Source organism: Vicugna pacos, chromosome 24 (genome assembly GCF_048564905.1).
Source record: "Vicugna pacos chromosome 24, VicPac4, whole genome shotgun sequence".
Classification (NCBI taxonomy): Eukaryota; Metazoa; Chordata; class Mammalia; order Artiodactyla; family Camelidae; genus Vicugna; species Vicugna pacos.
Window position 1 is genome coordinate 16,061,315 of NC_133010.1, and position 24,412 is coordinate 16,085,726.

Sequence of the window (24,412 nt, forward strand, 5' to 3'; positions counted from 1 at the left end):
ATTTCAAAACCAATCTTTTGTATCTTCCTTTATAGAATACAAACAGAAAAGAAGCTAATTTAAAAAAAAACAAAACTTTTTCTTTTTTTATCTTGAATGTAACAAAGCTATATTCTCCTTTGTACATATGCTTAAATGATTTATGGCCTTGTTCTTTCCAGAGAAACAGGCTCAGAAGGAGAGGATAGAATGACTGCATTTTTTTTATCCCCAACATGAAGTCTAAGAAGACTTAGAAAAACTTTCTTGCAATAATCATCTTTTAGAGATAAGATTGGTTTCCATCCATTAAAAATAGAGTGGAGAATATAAATGATAGAGTTAATCAAGTGCGTCTGTTTTGGGGTGTTTGTTGAAGTGTTTTTCTTGGACTCTGGCGGAGGGCAGGTGATGAGTATGCTATGATGTAAGCACAGTTCCCTTTGCCCGCAAACCATCACGAAGAATAAACAGGTGGTCCCCCTTTCACAGCGATTAGAGACAATAGATGTCTGTGTTTAAGGCTGGTCATTACCAGAGCCCTTGGCCACATACTGCGCTGTGGAATTTTCTATAACCTTTATCTGTAATTAGATTTACATTTTAAAGCTGAAAGATCTTTCGATTTTTGACATTTATGGAGGGTTAAAACCTGGTGAGTCATTCGTGGAATTTTTTTCCTATAATAATTGAAGAAATTTTTCCAACTGAAACCAACGCCAGGGTGAGTTTCTTGGCTTTCTGTAACACCTTTCATGTCAAGTTCTTTACGCATATTGCAGACAATAGCTCATTAGCTTCTTGACAGCCTTGGGAGACAGGTAAGTGAGATCAGATGTACAAACTGAGGTTTAAGGAGATTAACATGCAGTGAATGCAGGTCCATCTTGGATTCAAATCAGAAGCCCAGCATCTTTCTTTGAACACAGATTTTTATTTTTACAGGACTTTGTAGTGACGTGTTTTACATGGCTCAGTATAGTCCGAAGTGCCTCAAATATGGAAACGTTCATTATATCTGGGGTGATGAGTTTGATCTTGAGGAGGGCTTTTTCTGTCTAACTCGTTGTATATATTTTGATTCAGTTAATCTCATTCCATCTAAGAGAGTTATTTTCCCACTATGGAAAGGGACATGTTTTTCTGTTTAGTCTCTCTTTTAGCTTAATAATTTTTTGAAACATATTTAGTTGTTTCAATAAATATCGTGGAACACATCCAATATGCTCGTTCCTGTGGTACCTCTGGGTATACAAAGACGAGTAAGCCATAGTATTTTCTGCACTGGAAAGAGGCAAGAGGTTAAACCTATAGATGGATTAGGAATTAAGGGATTGGAAGGTGAGTAACTCTGGCTCGAAGTCAGCTAGAGAAGGACTTTTTCCAGGAGAGCCAGAGTGGTAGGGTGAATTTCTTCATGCCTTTGTCACAGGGGAAGGGGAAGGCTGTCTCATTGGTCTGGACCTTGCCAGTGTTGTTTAGAGTAACAGCAATAAAATGGCTCCAAGTGTGTCACAGGACGGAGTGCAGACAGGAACCCAAGACCCCAACCAACCTGAGTTCCAGCCTTTCACTGCTGGTTACAGAAAGGAAAAAACAGAGACACCTTAGAAAGAAGAGGTAGATAAACATCCTTACGGCTCAGTCCTGGGGGCTGGCTTGCTGGTTATCTAAGCCTACAAGATGTGTGTACAGCCATGTTAGTGGAGCCAAGCATTTGTTTATTCATTAAATATTTATTGTGGACCAACTCTGTCTTATGCAGCTTATATTTTCTTGAGTGGGTGTAGGAAATAAATCATCAGGAGGCAAGATAAATTCAGATAGTGATAATTGCTGCTATGGACTGATTATTAGTGTCCCCTCAAAATTCAAATGCTGTAATACAGCGCCCAGTGTGATGGTGTTAGGAGGGGGGCCTCTGGGGGGTGCTTAGGTCATAAGGGTGGAGCCTTCGTGAATGGGATCAGAGCGCAGATTTGTCCAGGAGGGTAAATTAGAAATAAGTTCATAGTGCTCCTGGCAGAAGCCTCGGCCAGTCCTAGGGTGATCAGCACCCACAGCCAGTTCTTTCCCATGAACCAGAAATAAAGAATGTAACTGAGTATTTTGGGTTGTGTGGGATTTCTCATGGTTCTGTGCCCCTGCCCTCCACCCTGGTTCGTGTTTTCTGGTGCAGTTTCTGCACTAAATTGCCAGCGGCAGGCAAGTCAGAGTGGGAAACAGAATTAAATAGTCAATGCCATAGTTCTCAGATTTTCAAGTTTTACCTCCAAATGAATCGCTGTCATTGTTCCTTTTTTTTGAGGAAGGAGAGAATGAGTTGCTTTTTCCACGCCCTTCCTGCCCTTCTGAATTTTCTTCTTCTTTTTTTTTTTTTCCTGTCCTAGCTCTAATTCAGGCATGGAGATACAATACGGTTTTGTCAATAAAACATTTAGACAGAGAAACAAGGATGCTGAGTTCCTTTCTTGGCTCCTTCCCTAACTGCTGAAATAGGAAGAGAGGAGATAATTTATGTCCTTTTACCAGTTAAGCTATTGAGAAAAAGAGAGATTTAGTGATCAAATCAGAGTGACACCGTTGTCAGTGACTTGCTCATGGACTCGGGCAGATCATTTTCTCTTTGTGGGCAGTAATTTTTTTTTTCTGATGCTGATTAGAAAATTAAAAAAAAAACAATACAAAACAAAACAAAAAAACACCTGAGCACCTTCATCACAGAGGTAGGATGGAGGAGAAGTTTGAGGAATGCGAACAGGAATAGTAATTAATGTTTCCATTAACACCACCACCATCATTCTGCCAGTCTTCTTTTACAATTTGCCTTTAAGAGAGACTCAACAGCTCTTAATGGAAAGATCCATCTTGGAGGCAGACAGCTTTGGGTTGGCATCTCAGCTCCGCACCTTACCCACTGGGTGAGATGAACTTTTCTCAGTCCCTTCCTCTAACTGGAGATAACAAAAACTTTCCCATGTGAAACATAACAGGCATATTTCCAACAATAACTGTATATGTTGGTTGGATCTGAATCAGATTAGCTAACTTTGCATACTTCCTCTGGAATCTTTAAATCTGATTTGTATTTAGTTTGAGCAAGGGATCTCTTATTTAGATGGCTCATGCCTGTCTGACTCTACAAGGTTTCCATACTCCTCTAGAAAGAAATTTCAGAGCTGAGATGCCAGTTGTTTCTAAGTCCTTGGGAGCAAATATGTGGCTACAGGCAGGGTGATCTCCTTGTACGTGAGGACGGGGCAGAAAGTCCTTCCGTCTGTGGGGTCATTTGGAAGGTTTCCAGTGTGTGTTAGAGTCAGACTCACAGTTACTATTTAACACATTCCCCTGGCCACATAGTAGATTCACGTCCTGCTCAGATAGTAAATGAGAATCTCTGCCTTTTCATGACCATGCTATGACCAGCAAAGGAATGTTTCACTGTCTTTTGTTGATTCTAAGAATCCTAAAAAGTAGCATTACTTGAATCATTCATGTTTAGTTACTTACTTATTAACAATTTCTTTCTGAGGATGCTTAGAGTGTTTCTTCTGCTCTGGTCTCTGAAACTATTTAATTAGCCTTTCCTAAGGCATTAGCCAGTCAGCACTGATTGGAAACTGGAGGTCTCCAAGCATCTCAGTGCCTGATGGAGGCACTGCCCATTGGTACCTGGGCAGTGTACCCAAGTACATCAACCGGGCGGCTACTTTCAGGCTTTCTAAATCTCATGATTTAGACAAGTGGTGTGGTGAAGCATTGGAGAAGTAACTCCTTTTCGTGACAATTGTAAGTTATATCAGTTGGTTGAGGACCAACCAAAATATAAGCCAACTCACTTTTCCAATTTGTAGCTTGTTATGTCATCCTATAGACCAAGTAATAGGCTCTAGTGAGATTCTGTCTTGGGCTTCTTGTCGTCCTGTAAGTTCAAACTAAATTACACCAGCATCAGGAGAATCACATCACCTTGACTCACTCTGCCCTCCAGGGCACAGTCACAGAAACAGAGAAACCACCAGAAGTTGAGCTGATCATGCCTCTGATGAAAAAGACACATCCGAGTGTTTGCGTGCCACGGGAATTAGGAACCCTGTAGTCATATCAGCTTGACTACAATCTCATTGGATCTTATAAATAAAACAAGTGCAGACCGAGTCAGCGCCTGGACGGCATTTGCAGAATCTCCAGGGAGATGCAGTAAGTAGTGCAAGGAATCTGACCAGCACTTCTCCCTTCGCCCTGATAATAAATCAGTACCTGGTAGGAGACAAGAGTTTGCCTTTTAATGGATCCTTTCTCCTTCTTTGTATACCATCCACAAAAATGACTTCTGCCTTCACCTGTATTTTGAGATGAGTTGCTTTTTCCTCCTCCAAATAAAATTAACCTATTTTTTTTCATCACCCATCATGGAAAGAAATTACTGAAACACATTCTCTTCATGATGGTGGCTACAAGATGTAGATGTATTGTGACTTTTTTTGTTTGTTTCTCTAAAAAGATAATAGAGTTTAAAAGTGAATGAATCAATCTTCCCTAATATAGGTAATAACATGCTTTTGATCACAGGATTTTAGAAACAGGTCTAACAGTTCAACTGTAGCTCCAGAGGTCTGTCTGGCTTTTTGCATGCAGGGTTCGTGTTGGGGCCGTGTAAATCCCCCTTCATCTGTTCCTTTTTCCAGTCTTGAATGTATTATTCTGGCTCGGATTAGGAAAGTGTCTGATATTTTAGTTCTTATTTCATTTTTCATGGAAAAGAATTGTTAACCATAGCCCCTATACCTTTACTTGTGATGAGCTATTATTTGAGCAGGGTTTCAGTGTATCGCTGCATATTTAATGTCATATCTTCTTTGCTATGTCTCATATAACCAGCTTCTAATTTCAGCCTCTGCTTAGTTAAAACACTTTGTCAAACTTCCCTATCACATTTTTTTTTCTCTCACACATCATTTCACCCTCACTCCTGAAAAATCTGTTAGTGGCAATTCCAATATTGGCAATGTAAGAGTGGGGAAAAAAAAACTTTAAAAAGGGAAAACTGGATCTGAATGTCATCATTGCAAAAAGGAAACGTTGATTTAACATTCTCAGTGAAAGGGCACGTTACATCCCAGATATGTGTGGGTTGTTTAGCAAAGAATCATCACACGAAGTTTAAATAATGTGTCTTTCATTAAAACAAAAGAATTCACTTAAATATTGATTTAAAGAGATGTTCCTCCAATACTTTTAAGCCTTAGTTTGTGTGTAATTAATGAACTGAGAGAAAGATTCTGGAGCTGAGAAACATAAAGTGTGAAGAATTACTGCCACTCAAATTCCAATAAAAATGAGGAGAATGTAATCCTTGAAATAACAGTGCTCTTCACTTGGAACATGTAATTTCATTTTTAGAGAAAGTTTTTGGAAACTTTTATACTACATAAAGCACTGTGTGTGGTTATGTAGTTAAATAGCTTTAGACGATGCAGGAGATGTAAATAGCCTATTTGCATAAGAAGGGCATCAGGGATGTCTGCAAGACAGGTGTATGCCTTGAGGACCTAAGCCTTGAGATGAGAGCTGAGTGTTAAGAAGGTAAAAGGGGTAAATTTCTAGGCAGGGAAAGCATCACATGCGGAGTCACAAAGCCCAGCGAGGTGGTGGAGGGATGGAGTAGCTGAAAGACGTCTGAAGGCTGAGTCTGAGAAGCAAGAAGGAGGTTGGAGAGACAAGAGCCAAAGCGTAGACAGGGGCCACCTAGGTGTAATCTGGTAGAGAAAATCGGATGCAGATAAACCTGTCTTCCCCTAATTAACTCTGAAATATATAATTGTTCTCAGAGAATGTGAAGGAAGTGCCTGGAGTTTGTAGGACTGACCCCCATGCCACTCCCTTTTTATAGGGCACTCTTCCACCCTTAGTCATTAGGCACCGTACGGGGGCCAAGTTCACTGGTGGAGAGTGTGTTTACAGAGTCCAGCATTGCTAACTAGGAAGAAGAATCTTCACATTGACTTCTTATGTTCCGAGACTCCTGCTTAGGACTCTGAATTTGGTTTCTTCCCACTCAGTGTTGGTCATTTTGAGGAAACAGAGCTCTTCTGTTTAACTGCGGACATATAGCCCCACCCCCGCCATACTTTCTTCTCTCACATCAAGCCTTGTCTAGTTTCCTCTGCGGAATAACACGCTTTCCTGGTTTACCGAGACTTTCCTTAGTTGGTACATTTCTCCCCCACCTCCCAGAACAAAATCTTCTGCCCACCGGTGGGCTTTGTTCCCAGTCTTTCTCCTCTGGGTCACAAATGAATATTTACAACCACATTTCTTAAACATAAATTATATAAAATATTAATAAATGAACCCTGTTTATAGCCAAGAGAAGTACCTGTTTAATAGAAAGAGGGATATTTGTAATGTTCCCCTTGTTGGTACTGGCACCCAGAAACAGTGCTTGACTGTATGAAATTGCCTGCCAGTCAAATTCATGAACTTCATTATACTATTTTCAACATCGTGGTTTTAATTATTTGTCTTGAGACTTTTCAGAACTTGTGTCTTTTATTCAAATATATCCATATAAGTTCAGACCTCTGAGAATGGAAAAGAGGAGTGGAGCCTTTGGTTAGACGGCATGACAGTAACAGTCCAGGCATTGGATGCAGCAGGAACTGGAACCAAAGTGAAGGCTATAAGGATGGAGAGAAGATATAATGGAAAAAGTATAGATTAGATCAAAATGGAAAGGAACTAGTTGTGTTGATGTTTGGAACCCAGGCAAATCAAAAGATGAACCGACATAAACATAAACATGGTACCCAGAGAGAAGAGCTTAAGGATGGGATGGAGGATGACAAGTTCAAATCTTCTAGATTAACTTTGAGCTGTTGGTAGGAAACCAAGCTTGGAGGGCTGAGGGGGAGCCAACGCCATCTCAGTGACATTCTCTCTTTCTTCCCCCTGCTTTTCTTTCCCATCTTCCTCCTTCACAGCTTTCTTTTCTGGTCAGCCTACGAAAGGCGTGAGGCTGTGGCTGCTTTGGCTCTTACTCTAGTCGGAGAAAAGTGCCTTTGCCAGGCCCCATTGCAAGCTGCATCAGACTGGTTTTTTGCCAGTTGGTCTGGCACACAATTTGGGATTGGGGCTCAAGACGGAAGTCAGAACTTCTGATAGCTATTTGGAAGTCTGATAACTTAAATGGTGGGAGTAAAAGTATTTTCCTAGAAGACAGAGAGCGGAGAAGAAGGCTGAATAGAGCACTCCAGGGGCCAGAGGCAGGGAGATAGACCAGAGGTGAGGTCAGGGAAAAAGCAGCTCTAGGGAACAAAACAAACAGGATGAAAAATGCCAGAGAGGAAAGATTTGGGGGGAACAGATGCTGATCAGCAATGTGATGTTGCAGAAAAAAAGGACCCTCCAAGAGGTGGGTGAATTTGGTAACCAGGGCAAGAGTGGCGTGGATGAAAGGTGGGGTTTTGGCAGAGCGGCTGGAGGCGGATTGCAGGGTGGAAAGAGGGGGCTGGTGCTGCGGACAGTGAACGAAGAAGGATTAGAGACAGAAACTGGCTTGAGGAACGAATAAGCCAAGTGTTAAGTTTTAAATGCATACATACTTAACAGAATACTTTCCGTCTAAGTAGAAATATTCAAGAGAAAGGAAGGGTTTGAATATATAGGAGAGAGTGGGAAGTGTTGTGAAATACACACACACACACACACACACATTTTCTTCCAATAGCCTATATGATATCTGGGCCAACCTGCCTCCCCTGGCGGATGTGGGATGTGACTCCTCACTGGAGTAAGTGGCTTGGTGAATAGCAAAACAAGGGCTTCATTTCAGCCCACCCCATGCAACTTGCAACCTTTACAGAGACACATGAGGACACAACTCTATACTACCTGCTGCATGCACACTCAGAAAATCTCTCCGCGTACACGCTACTGGTTTTGTCCTCGTTGCTCCGCCATGTTCCTTGTTCTGCTGAGGATACATTTATTTATAGCCAGACAATCAGTTAGCCAATTCCAAGGCTGAGCTCCCTCCAAATACTCCCTCCCCAGGGTCCGCAAAAGCATCCATGTAGAAAAGTCCCAGCTGAAGGGTATGGCGGCCGGTAATCCCATTAGGAAGATCACTCGTCCTTCGTCGAGGTACCCAGTCAGCCCCCTTCCTGCCACTGCTCCCTGGGACTTGGGTATAATTTTGTGGTGTTGGCTGTGTTTTGAAAACTTAACACATTTTTTTTCTCCATTTGACTAGGTAGCTTATAGTTAGAAACACACAGTTTAATCACAGTATGCCAGAAACAGGAAATTTGATTTCTTTTTTCCTTGCCCACTTGGAATTAAAAGAAAAAGAAAGAGTAAAGTCAGTTAGGGATAGTATTTAATTACCTCGGGAGGATGCGAGCCGGCAAACGTTAAAATTCTTTTAAATGTTTGTGCTTTCTTACTTGCAGGTATAATTTTAGTAACCTCTGCAGGGGTTTTAAAGAGGACATTTTCTATTTTAATGTATCTGGGGGATAACGATCTGGATAAAAATCCACCGGGGAATTTAGCAAAGATTCTGTCAACAAAGGAGGCAGGAGGGAGCCAGAGAGCTCTCTGGCTCCCTGGCTCTAGACGAGGAGGCCACTTTCTGGGCCCTTCCACTGTCCCCGTGTCATCCTTTGTAAGAATAAAGAAGAGCCTCCAGAACTGTGAACTACACTGCTTGGACTACATCCCTCCCTTCTAGACTTACACCAGCATTTATCTGGAGAGCAGGATCCTATTCATGTTTATATCAGTCACCCTGGAAGCTGGGGACCCCATGTCATCCCTCATTCCCCCAATTCTAACCCCTTTTGCCCCCAGCCCTGCACAACCAATCCTCTTCGCCATCAATTACCATATTGTACTTACTTGTTTGTCTTTCCCCCCAATTGGAGTGTAAGCCAGAACTTCGGTCTGTTTGCTCACTGCCATATCCCAGTGTTTTGGAGCAGTGCCAGGCACATTGTAAGTGCTTGGTAAATATTTGCTGAGCACAGGAATGAAAATACAGAAAAAAAAAAGAAGAAAGAAGAAAGAAAAAGAAAAAACTGAGGAAAAGAGCATTTGAACTTGACACGGACTTGGATGTGGTCTATGGGAGACTGAGCATGGACTCCAGGACTGTGGGTCTCAGTCGGTGGTTGGTATCAGGAGGGGCTGCAGTAAGGACAATGGGAAAAAGCCTAGGTCTCTTTATGCAGAAATTAATCTCCTGTAATGAGTGGCCATCTTATCAATTTGCTGTCGGCAGAATATTGTTTAAAACACTTTAGAAAAATCTTCAAAGCTCTCGACTAGCAATTGCTACCCATAGGATGGTTTTTTCAGCATGAAGGTGGACTTTTTCAGTGTCTGTTGAGGTCAATATTTACCTCCACTAAAGCTGAATTGGTTGAAACAAAATGCAGAAATAGAAGCTCCCAGCATACAGGCGGTGCTCATCACATGTGCGTGAGGTGGGCGGAGGTACTCAGGCCTGGGCAAAATCTGAAATAGGCCAAGTCTGTTCTCTACCCCAGCTTTTTGGAGCTGTGTGTGTTCTGCCTATGACCATCAGGACATCCTGCTGTGTTCTGTCCATCCTGAAGGGGCCTTTCATGAACGATCCAAATTCTCCCTTCCCTCCTCTCCCCCTCAAATATAATTACGTGACTTGTGGACTCCGCTCCTACAGAACCAGGTTTTCTCTGTGGGAGTAAGTGTTACAGACTTCATCAGACAAAAGGATCCTACTGCCTGATGGACCATAGTTCCTAAGAGCTTAACAACACCTAAAACAAGTTAAAATGGTCAGGGTTTTTTCTTTTTAATTAAAAACAATCCTTTTTTTTTCTTCTAGTTTTACTGAGATGTAATTAACATACAGTGCTGTGTACTTCTGGTGGGGGAGATAATTAGATTTTTATTCATTTTTTTTTGGAGGTACTGGGGATTGAACCCAGGACTTTGCACTTACTAGATGAGCACTCTGCCACTAAACTACACCCCTCCTCCTAAAGTGAGGAGGTTTTTTAAAGGCCCCTAAGAAATGATGTGGGTGTCAGAACTGCCGGGCAGTGTGGCAAGACATTGCCGTTGGTATTTGAAAGTGATGGACTCTGGTTTAAGAAGGTAAAATTTAACAGAAAAAGCCAGAGGGCTGTGTAGATTCAGAGAGCATTTTTTTTAAGACAGGGTGACATAATCCTTTCATTTCCAGAGGAGATTGGAGCAGGACAGTGAGGCATCCTTGTACGCATGGTAACACAGTACGCTTTTCATATATTCCACTTAATATGAGAAATCGCTGGTTTTAATGTCAGCTCTCCTCATAGTCCTATACATTAGGAGTAAATTGAGCATGCGTTGGACTTCTTAAGATGAATGTTTTGTGATTTTTCTGTTGCCAAAAGAATCAATGCGTGGAAGACACCCTGAGATAGATAGCCACCTGGAAATGTCAGTTTAGATCTAATTTTCCGTAGTTTTTGTGATGTGGTGATGGTAGAGTGAGTATCAACGTTCAGGGAGGTTCTGTGGATTCATGGTCTGCACCTGCAGCATGGGAACCGTGGCACAAAAATTAAATATGAGAACACTTTGACTATACTCCCTTCTGTGCGGTAGATGGATGAAGAAGTGAAAATATATTTTATTTCATGTTACTGCAGAGTAAATCAGTAAAGGCTTTCTTTCTTTTCAAAATTGGTTTTACTAATGTATCATTTTATAATTTTTCTGAATGCCTATCATATTTTAAATACAAAGAGTATCTCAGATGTCAAAATTTGCTAGGTGACAATTTTGGTTCATAAATGGAAAATGTAAGGAAGAAGACTGTGGGTAGAGTAGAGACAGCATGGAGAGGAATAGAGAGAATAAGTCCTTTTGGGTAGCTTTTAAGCGTTAGGTACATTGTCATATATTCTTTAAATCTGCACGATAGGACTATATGAGGGAAGTGTGGTTAGAACCCAGGGTTTTGATTAGAACCCAGATCTCCTTCGTCATGATCAGGAGGCAATGTCAACCCTGAAGCTGCCAACCTCCTTTTTTTTTCTCTGCCTCTTTCCCAAAAAATCCATCACAGGATGATTTATGAGAATATAGCCACACTCCAGGGAACTTAGAATTTCCTCAATTCAAAGAAAAATATTTACTGAAAAAAAAATGAGTGCTTTAAAAATAACCTCTATCTTCCAATTGTTCTAAAAACACTTTTAACAGAAAGGAAATCTATGTACCCAGAAACTCTTACGAGAGCTATAAAAATTAAGATTTGAGTGTTGTAAGTTCCCCAAACTCTTCCCATTTTCACTAAAAACCTGTCACGCTGGAGGAGAGGTGGCAAGTGACAGCTAGATGCCCCTGTTTATTAACATGCCTTTTACTTAATTAAAAAAAAATTTACAGTCCGAAAAACAATGGAACTGTGAGTGAAATAGGAGGCCACAGGTGCTCGTGTAGTACAAAATTCATTATTTTGCAGTGACAAATAGGGGATGAAGAAGGCCTTTAACAGACATTTAATATGGTTTTAGCTAACATTTCCAGGATTCTGTCTAAATTGGTGGGCAAAAAACGTTCGGGGTGAAAATTGCCACTTTGTGGAATGATCCCCTCTTGTTTTACCCAATGAGATTGTAATGTAGAGCAAATGATACCCACATCCTTATTAAATTTAGGCTGATTATTTGTTACTTGAATTGAGGGTATTAGTTTTCAACTTTGGGTCTAAATCAGTTATTCTTGGGTCACTGCCTGGAATTCTAATTAAAAACTCTTCCAGGTGATTCTGATGCGAAGTCAAGTTCAGAGGAAGAGAGTAGCCAGGTAACTTGTGGGATGAAGTGTTACGGGCTTAAGTGAAATCTGGATGAAGACGGCTAAAGAAAGGAGACTGGACTGTAGGAGGCTGGGACGCCTCCCAGGACGGGAAATGTCTGAATGAATAAAGGTGAATTGCCCAGGGAGAACCCCAGGAACAGCCGGGGGAAGGAATACAGCCTGGATACTTAAAAGGAAATGAGAGGGCTAGTCTTTCTGACTTTGAAGAGTAGAAGAAAATATTGTAGAAGACAGAGGGTGTATTCTGCCTTGCCTGACACATAGTAGATGCTCAGTAAATATTTGATGATTGAATACACAGGTGGATCAGATTATGTGGGGACTAAAGCACCGAGTAAAACCATGTGTACTTCTTACTGTAAATTTCCAGGGGCTAGCATATATTGGAGAGTCCACAAATATCTGCTGAAGTGTTGACTGACTAATCTGCCTTGCACATAGCATTAAATGGCTGCTATTTTTATTCAGATTATGATTATCATTATTTGAACACTTTGTTTTTCAGATGGAAAAATTCAATGATTGGCTTCCATTATAAGACAGTTTCTATTTCAGCCTGATGGAATAATATGAAGAAACCATATAAAGACATTCTATAATGTTCCCAGGAGAAATTTTATAAAAACAGCATTATATCGCCAGCTAGAAAATCAGAGCACCCACAGCAAAATCCTCTTATGAAACAGGAGAACAAGAAAGCTGTTCATTTCAGAACTTAGTTAAGATGACCTACTACGAACCAGGCATTCTTCGAACTGAACGAAACTTAGAAAAGTTTCTGTCCTTATGGGGCTTTCGTTCTAATAGGGGGAGGGGCATGTAGCTAATAAGCAAAAACATATAGTAGTTATTTTATAATTTACAATTTTTTATTTATTTAAAAAATTAAAAAAGATTTTTATTGAAGTAGTCAGTTATAACATGTCAGTTTCTGGTGTGCAGCATAATGTCCCAGTCATGCATACACGTACATATATTCGTTTTCACATTCTAACACATAGTAGTTTAGAATATGGTAAATGACAGGAAGAAGAAAAGGGCATGAAGGGGAGCAGGAAGTGTTGGGGGATGGGTGAGAATTTTAGTTTCGAGAACAGTGGCCAATGGGAAACAGTATGGAGGTTCCTTAAAAAACTAAAAACAGAGTTACTATATGATCTAGCAATCTCACTCCTGGGCATATATCTGGAGAAAACTCCAATTCAAAAAGATACATGCACCCCAGTGTTCATAGCAGCACCATATACAATAGCCAAGACATAGGGGCAACCTAAATGTCCATCAACAGATGACTGGATAAAGAAGTTGTGATACATATACACAATGGAATACTACTCAGCCATACAAAAGAACAAAATAATGCCATTTGTAGCAACATGGATGGACCTAGAGATTATCATACTCAGTGAAGTAAATCAGACAGAGAAAGACAAATGTCACATGACAGCACTTACATGTAGAATCTAAAAAAGTGAGACAAATGAACTTATTTACAAAGCAGAAACAGACCCACAGACATAGAAAACAAACTTGTGGTTACAGAGGGGAAGGTAGGTTGAGGCAAGGCATAAATTAGGAATTTGGGATTAGCAGATACAAACTACTATATGTAAAACAGATGCATGACAAGGACCTACATTATAGCACAGGGAACTGTATTCAATATCTTGTAATAACCTATAATGAAAAAGAATATGTATATATATGTATAACTAAATCACTTTGATTTTAGTTTGATTTAACACAAACTTGTAAATCAACTATACTTCAATTAAAAAAAAATTGTGCCAAGAATGTTCTCGCTGAAAAGGGGAACTCTCAAGTTAAGACCTGAAAGTTATGTAGCAAGCTGTGAGAATGTGGCTACCTGGGGCAAGTGCATTTCTGGCAGAGGGAACTGCATGTGTAAAGGCCCTGAGGCACTTTCCAAAAGTAGCAAAGAGGCCAGGGTATGTGGAATGAATGAGAAGAAAGGGGGGGGGAAGAATCTCAGAGAAGTTAATGTAGAACCTTGTAGGTTACAGGAAGGACTTTGGCTTTTACCTTGAGTGACATGGAAAGACATTGGGGGCTTTAAATAGTGTGATGATCCTGACTTGGTTATGCTCCTGGCAGCCACATACCTCTCCACGAAGCTGTCCATGATTTTATTAACTAGAATTTATTGATCCAACCTGGGTTCTCATTGTATTTCTTTCTGTTGGATTCCCACCCTTTTGATAAAAAAAATACGAACAGTTTTCCTTCTCCTTTCCTTCCTCTACAAAGATATTAGTGGGTTACAAATGTCTTGAGGGTACCTTTTTCATATTTATGTGCCCAATGACCACCAGTGATACCAAATATTTGTTGTCTTTATGTAACTTTCCAACTTTGTGTGTGGTGAATGTGATCATGTAAGGTCACACAAATGCAGAACTAGTGACACTGACCACGATTCTCTGACATGACGGAATAAAACTTTTGCATCATTTATTTGAAAAAATTTACCTGTTTGAATGTTTGACTTTTAAGCAATAAAGTGAGGTGCCACTTCACTGATGGTCCAAAATATTTAATCAACCACGTCACAATCTGGGTTGCATTTAGAGTCGTATGAAGGAACATTGCAATTCCTTTCCAATTCACTCCGGGAACCACAGCGCTGGAATTAGTTTTACGAGTATGATTTGAGGGTATTGAAAGGCTCCGTTTGCCCTCAGATAATTGCACTATAAAGACTGCCTCCTCCCGACCCCTACTAGATCCTTCGTCCTTCAGTTTCCCTTCTTATTCAGCAAAGGAAAGGGTGTTGTTCTTAGGAAGCTTCTGCAGAATGCAGGCTGATATTAAGTAGTAGGAATCACTCTGAGCATAGTCTAGTGATGGCCTTGTTAAAGATTTTGCTGTACTAGCATCTTTCTTAACCAGCTGAAGACAGAACCAGAGTCTGTCTGTCTGTCTGTCTGTCTGTCTATCTATTTATCTATCTATGAATGAGAGGTCCTCTAACTCTGCAGGCTACTAATGACGTACCAAGCACCCCTCTTCTGCAAGAATATTTATGGGATAAAATGAAGCAATCAGTTTTGATCCTTTGGATTCCCAGGACTCTGCCAGGGGACTGGCTTTTCTGATTTGAAAGTAAATGTCTTAACCTCCCTCACCATGGCATTTATTTTCTAGAAACGGTGCTGGCTTGGCCCCGGCATTCTTGTAGCAGCAGGAGACCATTATCCTGTGAGAATGTTCTCTCTCCTTTCACATTATCTCTTAATTATTGCCCTCTTTTCAATAGACAATGCCTTTAGGAATTTTCATGTAATTTTTTCCCCTCCATGCCTCCTCAGACTTGTACTGCCACGGGAGAGGATTTGGGTATTAACCCCAGAGAGCCCAGAATAATGAATCTTGTAGACAGTTGGCTCTGTATCCAAGGAATCCTTTGAGAGGGGGCTGAGATGCCGTGAGCAACGCACAAGGCAAAAGCTTGGGAACTAAAAAATTTGCATTGAAGCCTTCAAGGGAAAGAGGGAATAACAATGGAATTCTCAAGGCTGGCAGAGAAGGGGGACGAAAGATTTAGCTTTTCCCACATGCTAGCCTCTCAGGACCATCCCTCTTATTTATTTATTTGGAAGAAAAGATTTCATCCCTCCCACTAACGAAAATAGCCTTCGCTATGTAAATCCCATCTCTGCCGTTTGGGTGAGCCTGTAGCCAGCCAGATGAAAACAATGACTGCAAAAAAATTGAGAACTCCCCTGATGCATCTTAATGGCTGTTTGCTAACTTCAAAGCTGACCATTTAAATGCTAACCCTATGAAGCAAGTAATGCAAAACATAAGCGTCCAGTTTGAATCATTAGCATTTAATTATCAGCCATTTTTGTGTTGTTAGTTTACAATGAAGGGTAAATTCGTCATATTAATATATGTGTATATACACACACACTTTTTAAAAAAAGACACTTTAGGACACAAGTTTATGTTTAGACATAAATGCTTCTCTTGTATTATTTATGAATCCAGGGGACCCCAGGTTAAGGTTACCATTTTCTGCAGAGGCAGAGGTGCATACAAAACCTATTAAGAAGAGATTTCCACCCCTACCCCATGCATTTGGATGTTAGCTCAAGGGATCCAGGGAGTTCTGTTGAATTTGTCATCAATATTTATTGACTGTGATTGTGATGTCGTATAACAGGGAACACTGAGCTCTGGTTGCTAACGTTCCTGGCAATGAAAGAGTGGGCTGAAGTTTTCCCCCCCACTTCTTTGCAAATACGGGAAAAAAAGTTCCTGCTGCCTTTTCAACATAATATAAAGGTCGCTGACAATAGCCCACCTGTAGGTGCTGATGTGTGACATTTAAACTGAATACAAGGAAAGCATGATAAGTATTAAAAGGAGCTAGTTGCTTTCAAGATAATGCTGCTTACCAAATCATTTCTCTTTGGGAAAAAAGTAAATGGACCATTTCATTATATTTCTCAGATATTGCTTGAGAAATATATATATGCGTCTTTGAGAACGTGAATGAAGAATAGTATGTCTATTACTCATGTTTAATCCACTGATTCATGAATGATATTTTAAAAGTGTGGCCTTGGCTGTCCAAACTGGCGCCTCTGAAAATATTCTTTTGGGAGATATTTTCAGTTGTTATGTTCCAGTGAAAAAAATTTGATGTGTTTATGTTGAAATAGTTGGAAAAAACTAAGTTATTTAGAAAATTGTTCTATTTTTGCTCGTATATAGGACGCAAGAGGCTGGACTGATTTGATTTCTTTCTGTGAAACCGTTTTGCAGAATTCGTGAAATTAACACCTGTTTTCGCATTATTGAAATGTGAATCCGGGTGAAAGGTTCATAAAGGTATGCTAAGCAGAAAGAACTCCCAGTTGAACCCTTGCCCCTATTAGGGCTCATAAGGAACTGCTGAGGCCAAGTAGGTAAGGCAAGTCTGCGGGATGGTGAAAGAAAAAGGAGGAAGGAAGGACCTGGACTCCTGGGTTCACTAGTCTCAATGAGGATCTGCTGGGGAGTCCCAGGGGTGGAATTAGGCGCAGCTCTTTGCTCTCAACAGTGGTGATTCTCAAAGTTGCCTGCACATTGTAATCACCTTTTTAAACATCGCCCTGCCTAGGCCACATCTGAGGTCAATTAATGAGCATCGCTGGGGCGTGAACAGAGGGCTCGCGCAGCGGCCTCAGGCTTCCCAGGTGCTCCCAATGTGGAGCTGGGTTTAAGACTCGCGAGACCTGCGGGCTTTATAAGGCGGAAGCGCGCCTGCGCGAGCTTCCAGTTCTCCGAGGACCTGGTGCGGGGAGGAAGTGGAGGCGCTTGTGCCGAAGTGGGAGCGGGGACCTGCCGTTTTCGCCCCTGCAGGGGAGGTGAGTACCGAACACGCAGAGAGAGGGAGAGTGGGATAGTTTGGGCAGCGGTTTCGCCTGCTCGGGAGAGGAGGAGTATTTCCACCAGTGGGCCTCCCGCGCAACAGGTATGGGAGCCCGGCTCAGGTAGCCCACCAGCCTGCTCTTACGCTGAATGGTCGCACCTGCTGGGAATGGTCTAAGCCCAAGTAACGCGTAGGAAAACCGGGCGCGAGAGGAGGGCCGTGTCCCAGGTCTCCCCCTTGTCCCTGGGAGGCGCCCCACCGAGGGAGGGTCCTTGGCTTCCGACAGGAAAGAATTCAAGAGACAGCTGTAATTGAGTGAAGGTGGGTTTATTCAGAGAGATACACTCCATAGACAGGGTGCAGGCCGTCTGAGGCCAGGGAGGCCGAAGGCTGGCATGGCCTGGGGGAGGGGGTTTAAAGTAAAAATGGATACACATTCGTAGACAGAGTGCAGGCCGTCTCCCAAGGCAAGAAAGCCCAGCAGGCCAGAGGCAGTCTACGTTGGGGAAAGGGCAGGGATTCCCAGGATTTGGGCCACTGCCAGCTTTTTGGCCTTTTCTGACCAGCCTTGGACCTGTCCTGGCACCTGTGGGAGTGTCATTTAGTATTGTTAATACATTACAGTGAGCGTATAATGAAGCTCAAGGTCTACTGGAAGTTGCATCTTCCTCCATCTTGGGGCTCAAGGTTTACTGGGAGGTGAGTCTCCCACCACCCTGGGCCTCAGTTACTGGGAGTGGAATCTTCAGTTGCTGAGTCATTCTTTTAAAGGTCGTGCCCTGCCTCCTTTCCGCCTGTCTCCACAACAGTCCTTTTGAATTACAGAACTAGAGGCTCATTGCACTCTCTCATTTTTGATATGGCTTCCTGACCTAAATTGATACATTATAATCTGTTTGCATTTTTTGCACATGGGTTTCAGCTGGTTTAGGCCACAGCCTAAGTGATTGAAAGAAAAATTCCGTGACGAAGTGTAATTTCTTTAGGAGACCTGGCCAGCACTCCAAACAAATATCATTATCAATTGAATGGAGGAAAAGAAAACCAGCACAGTGTAATAATAGTCTGAGTCTTTTAAATGTGTCTTCGCTTGACCCTCACACACAGCACTGTAAGACTTCCCCCACTTTACAGCTAAGATCTCTGAGCTTAGAAATTAGGCCAGATGAAGTGTCAGCTGGGCAAGTTTAACGTCTATCAGACAGTATTAAAACAAGTAACTTAAAGATTAGGTGGAAGGAGGTCATTGGTAGCAAATCATTGGGTTTCCCTTTTGCTTTCTGTAGTATTCAACCCAAAGTTGCAAGTCATTCAGTGTTTTGGTAAACAGACTTGAATTAGCTGGAATGATGGTCCAAGGCCAGGAAAATGAAATTTAACCATGGTTACATATATTTGCCTATGTGTACTTTGAAGAAAACTACCCATTTCAAAGATAGGGCTGAGAAATTTGAAAATAGCATTTCATACGAAAATACAAAAATGCTAATGATACTGCTTGAGTCCCTTGTTCAACATGTGGCGGTCAAAGAAAATGGCATTTTAGGCCATTTTGAGACGTAATAAGTATTAAAATTGGCTAATATACAGCACTTTGCATGGTGACTAGCCCAATGTAAATGCTAAATTATAATCAGCTGTTACTGAGTCTGTCAGCTCTCAACTAGGGGAAGTCCCTGCATCAAATGAGACTCGTCTCATATTTTCACGTGCCAAGTATTTACTGCGTGCTTTCTGTGGATAATCTGTCTCATCCTAAAGATAACCTAGTGATGAGGGACTATTATAATTCCTATTTTACAGATGAGAAAACAGCCGCTGAACTGTTAAACTTGTACCAGTTCATTGAGTTAGTAAGTTGTGGAGCTTGGTTTCAAACCTGAGCATTCAGATGCCAGGGGTTAGTTGGTCTCTAAGGTTTTAAGACTTGGGTGGTTTTGAAGGTTCAGATCCCAGAATTTGTTAATTATGTACTATAACCAAATATATGGCTTCTATCTTGTTTCTGTCCACGTTTACTTGTGTTACTGCTACTATCACTAATTAGCATGATAATAAAAACGTGTTAATGTTCTGATTTAGTGAGTGGGGGCGGCCCTAGTGGACTAAGACTTCCAAACATTGTAAGGGTAAGTTTTTATGCAATAATACTTGATCTGGTATTGTGACCGTATTTTCCACAGTTCAGCATGGAGGCAACTTTTTGCCTGTTCAAAAATATTATACACACTGGCATACCCATAACCTTTTTATGATGGCTTCTCCTGTTGGATATGTTGTCAGTTTATTCTGGTAATGGTGGTTAGAGTTTCCGAATGATTGTTTTTAATTAATTTCAACTTCCTAATGAAATGAAGGTCCTGGGAACCCCAAGTCCTTCCCATCTCACCTAATCCTCCCTCCCTTCATCCCACCAATATTCACTGTTGACGCCTGTGGTCCAGGCACTGTTCTAGGCATGGATCTGATAGCACTGAATGGAAGACAACCCCTCTCTGTCCTTGGAGAGCTCAGATTCCGTCAGCCATCTGCCACTTTAGACTTCTGTCCGTCTCAAATCACAATTGGTAAAAATTTTTGCTGCCTACAATTTTTCTACGAGTGGACAAACCTGTGTAATGTAATTCCACCTAATTAGATACTTGGTCTCTTCTAATTTAAAACCATCTCTTGTAAGTTCAACTTGTTCTCATTTGGAAATACTCCATCTTTGGAGGATTTAAACTCAGTCACATTTGGATTCTCCCCTCTATCCTTCTGCTGGGATACTTCTGGCTTCCCAAGTAGCTACTCACTTCCAATCTACTTTGGGAGAAACTGAAACTAAAACAAGAGGTGTGAAAAGAGTGAATTCCCAGGGGGTGAGAAATTCTGGACTGAAGCCAATCATAGATTCAACTCAAGTGGAAGTAAAATCCTCGTCACACTGTATATTTTCTTAGAACTTTGTCATTTTATTGCCGAAACTTCCTAATAGTGTGTTTTTTGTATTATGTAGTTGGACAAAAGTCTTTGTTAATTTTAGAGGAAAAACAGAGTGAAATGCCACTCTGGGATTTCGTGCTCAAAATTATTCCGGGGGGGATGGCTTTCCACAAACTCCTCAACAGACATGAATCACTGGTACAATGAAATGTCTTAGGCTGATAAAATTTAAATTTCTAAATCTAATAAAAGATAGTAGGAACGTTTATATTTTAGTGTATATAATGAAATGAATTTATAATTATTTAAGCCCTTATGCAGACCTTCTGTGTGACCTAAGTGATTTGGGAGCAGCCCTTATAGTTGACACCACTGATGCTGTAAGGGAGGCATGAGCAGCAGCAAGTGAATTAGTTGTGTAGTGAGGATGAAGGATAACATATTTGAGATACATAACTGTCATGGCATGTTTTCTTGGGATCTTTTCCCCTATGCAGTCCTTCAGCTGTGACACTTGGCTGTGGGATGATGGACAAAGGCTGCTCAGCTCTGCTGGGGACCTTCTGAGAGACACACGTTGGAATTGTCCCATTAAAGGGTGAGGGGGCTGGCCCATACTCTAGCCCCTTGTTGGTTGACTGTGGCCCCAGATCATGAACTGTAGCCTTCCCCACTCACTCTCTTGGCCTCCAGGGATGAGAGAAGCTCTCGGACTGTATGGGAGCTCTTTGTGGATGACCCCTTAGTAGCAGGTGAGAGCACATGGGGAGGGTATCAATTAGCCAAGCAGGCAAATCAGTTATCCAGTAATGAGCAGTGATTGGGGACTTGTACGTACCCGTGGGCACTATGTTAGTTTGCTGGGCAGCTGTAACTAAATGCTAGAGAGATTGATTTTCTCACAGTTCTAGAGGCTGAGAGTCCAAGATCAAGAAATTGGCAGGGCTGGCTTCTCTGAGGCTGCCTCTTGGTTTGCAGATGGCTGCTTTCTCCCTGTGTCCTCATGTGGCCTTTTTTCTGGCACTGGTGACCCAGGTGTGTCTCATAAGTCTCTCCTACTGTTCATCTCATAAGGATGCTGGTCAGATTGGATTAGGGCCCACCCTGGAGGTCTCATTTTACCCTCATTACCTCTTTAAAGGCCTTATTTCCAATCAGTCTCACATTCTGAGGTGCTGGGGGTTAGGACTTCAACATACGATTTTTTGGGAACACAGTTCAGTCCATAACAGGTGATACTTCCTGTTAGATGCTTAAGAGAAACACAAGATTATCCAAATCTTAAGTAGCTTGTGGAATGTGGGTCACCACAGAAGGTCATTGGCCACTTTTCTGTACAATGAGCTATTTTCTTTCTCTTGAGGGGATAGTTGGAGATGAAATTAAAGTTTATATGCTGAACGGCAGGTTTGTAGCTCTCTTCATCTGTTTCTGGAACTCATACCCTTGAGAAGAAAAATTAGATTTTCCAAGTCAGAAACTTAACATTGTAGGAAATACATTGACACTTGGGAGGTTCTCCAAAGAAAAATCCAGTTTAAATCCTGATTATTTTGAGTAAAATCCGTAGTTTCAAAAATTGGCCAAGAAACCCAGAGCATCAGATTAGATTTTTAGCATCTTTTTCTACCATACATAGACATTCAAGGACCATGAGATACTAAAAAAAAGCTTCTAACCTGAAAACCCATGAAAACAAAAACAGAAAATTGGAGGTAACAGGCAACGCAGAGGGCATTTTAAAAAATGTAGAAAAAAATCTGAGATACCAGATTTATAAGCAATAATAAAAAAAAATCCTGAAATAGGGAAAAGGGAAAAAGAAAGCTGAAAAGATCAAAAAGAAAATGCACAGTAGTATAAAAACAGTGAGACAGTTATCAACCAGTGCATCCAATATCTAATAGTATGTAAAGAGAACAAATAGAAAATTATCCAATAAGGACTTCTCAGTGGTGAAGAGCCCACAGAGCACCTGCTACAATGAATAAGACGCCTATGAAGGGATGTTAGTCTGTATTAAAACACTAAAGGTGAGAACTTAAGGAAGCAAACTAAAGAGGGCAAATACAGGAGGCTGGGGGAAAGTGTGGCGTTGAATCCTGGAAGGTAGGAAGTACTAGAGTGATTCCTTCGAATTCTGATGAAAAATGATTTTTAACCTGGGATTCTGTTCTGTTCACAATGAAACTGACAAGCAGATGTGCAAGGAAAGACATCTGTGAACAGGCAAGAACTCAAAACACTTCCTCTGGATCCTTTCTCAGGAAGCTGCTAAGAGGAACCTCGCCAAAATGAATCAGTAAATCAAGAAATGACAAAAAGGTAGGGGGTCAGAACAGAAAATCTCTAACACAGGGCAAGAATGTGTTGGAGAAATCTCAGCAGCTAGTTCAAACTCCAGGAGAGCGTTCTTTAGGGAAACACAGAGCTGGTGGTTTATCTGACATTTGCGTAGGAGGTTATTACTGAGATTAATTTTCCTGATCTATTGGCTAGGTTGAGCTGTTGGAATATTGAGCAGTTCTTGCCTCCAAAAGAGAACAAATGCACAAGAAGAAACGATGTCATTGTAATTTATTGACCAATAGAACTACATTTATGAAGTCACAGTAATGTAAAGAATTGATTTCGCTAAATACGAAGATAAAATCTCATTTGGGAAATGAGGCAGGAGGAAGTGGAGATGGTAGTTTAAGAGAACTAAATCCTCATCCTCATGAAAGGAGTGTCTAAAATTGGTGAATTAAGAAATAGAAATCTGTGCATCTTGTTCAGAAATACGGAAATAAATAGCGTTAGTTTGCTAAAATGTAGCCGAGTGGTGGTAGTGTAACTGGGAAATGGCTGTTTTTATAAGATTTTCATATTTGCTTTTTTGTTCTTTGTATATGTTTAATAAAAAAAATTGGTATAAAATAAAAATAATAGATGTGCATCTTTAAAAATATGTAGTTTTGTAATCAGTTCATTTAATACATTTATACACATCTTCATAGTAGTACATAGATTTTTTTCTTCCTGAGCAATGATTTCTTTATTTGAGTGTGTACATAGATTTTAAGAATTAATGTGTAGTTTTATGTACATGAAAATATGCTGACATGTTTGTTTGCACCAGCACTGTACTAAGTATTTTATACATTGTTTAATTTTTACAGTAACACTTTAAGAGAGATCTTATTACCCCATTTGAAAGACTGACAATCTGAGCCTGAAAGAGAGTATATCTTGTACGAAGCCACATAGCTCGTACGTACTGCAGTGGTTCTCAAACACTAGGGAGCATCGGAATAGCCTGAAAGACTTGTAAAACACACACAGCTGAGTCTTACCCTCAGGATTGCTGTTTCACTAATCTGGGATGCGGCCAGAAAAGAATTCCCAGGTGATGCTGCTGGTCCAAGGACCAACTTGGGCATGGCTGAACTTGAACAAGTGGATGTGGAAAGTGTAACTGGCTGTGTCTGATGCCAGTCACTGACACAGTGCTCCTTCTCTATAACCACATATAATCCAGAGTACTAGCTGAACTTACATGTAAATTTAGGAAAGAATTTGCCGCAAAGAACTTTGTCATGGAATGAAGAGATGTTTGGAAGCAGGCACTTAGGTCAAACACGTCAAGTGGCGTAGGGCCTCTGAAAACCGTAAAAATGGTTTGATCTTGTTCCTACATAGAAGTTAGGTATTTTAGCAGACACTTCTAAGGGGGTAAATCCTAGCTGACTTGAGTGAATCATGATTATATGATACCACTTGCCAACGACTGATTTAGAACGAGGCATGTTTTAGTTCTAGTTTGTGAGGTCTGAGGGGGTTCTGCTGGTGGACTTCTGGGAAAGGTTCTTAACAAGACACACTGAGGCAGAGATGTTGTGTCTAGACATAATGTCTGCAGCGGTGGCAACAATTTTGTGCCCAGGAGAGTGCTATTCTCAGGACAAAGCTGCCGTCTTATTCAGCAGTTAGGTGGAAAGATGAATTCTTGATGTCATGGAACTGTTGAATTAAGCAACCATGGAGCTGTCTACATCTGGATTTTTTTGGTATGTGAGAAAGTAAGTTTTCTCACTCTCTAACACAGCCAATTTAGGTGCTTGCATCTGTAGGCATCCTAAGTGACAGAAGTGTGTACAGATGCTTCTGAAAGAACTGATCATTGGTGAAAGCCAGACTGAGGAGCAGCTTTGGAAAAGACAAGAGGAGGAGAAAGTTGAGCAAGGTGGGTTAGACTGAGCGGCGTGGCCTGGCTGCTGGAAGGAGCAG

At 41.2% G+C, this 24,412-nt stretch overlaps 1 long non-coding RNA gene across 1 annotated transcript in view; it reads left to right on the forward strand.

Annotated features, from left to right (window-relative positions):
- Nucleotides 1–17,140: 17,140 nt before the first annotated feature.
- The window catches only part of LOC140689006 (uncharacterized), a 376,464-nt gene continuing 369,192 nt past the window's right edge, over nt 17,141–24,412 (forward strand). The window contains exon 1 of the long non-coding RNA XR_012063860.1: nt 17,141–17,213. This is a non-coding gene — a long non-coding RNA (uncharacterized lncRNA). The remainder of the gene's footprint in view (nt 17,214–24,412) is intronic.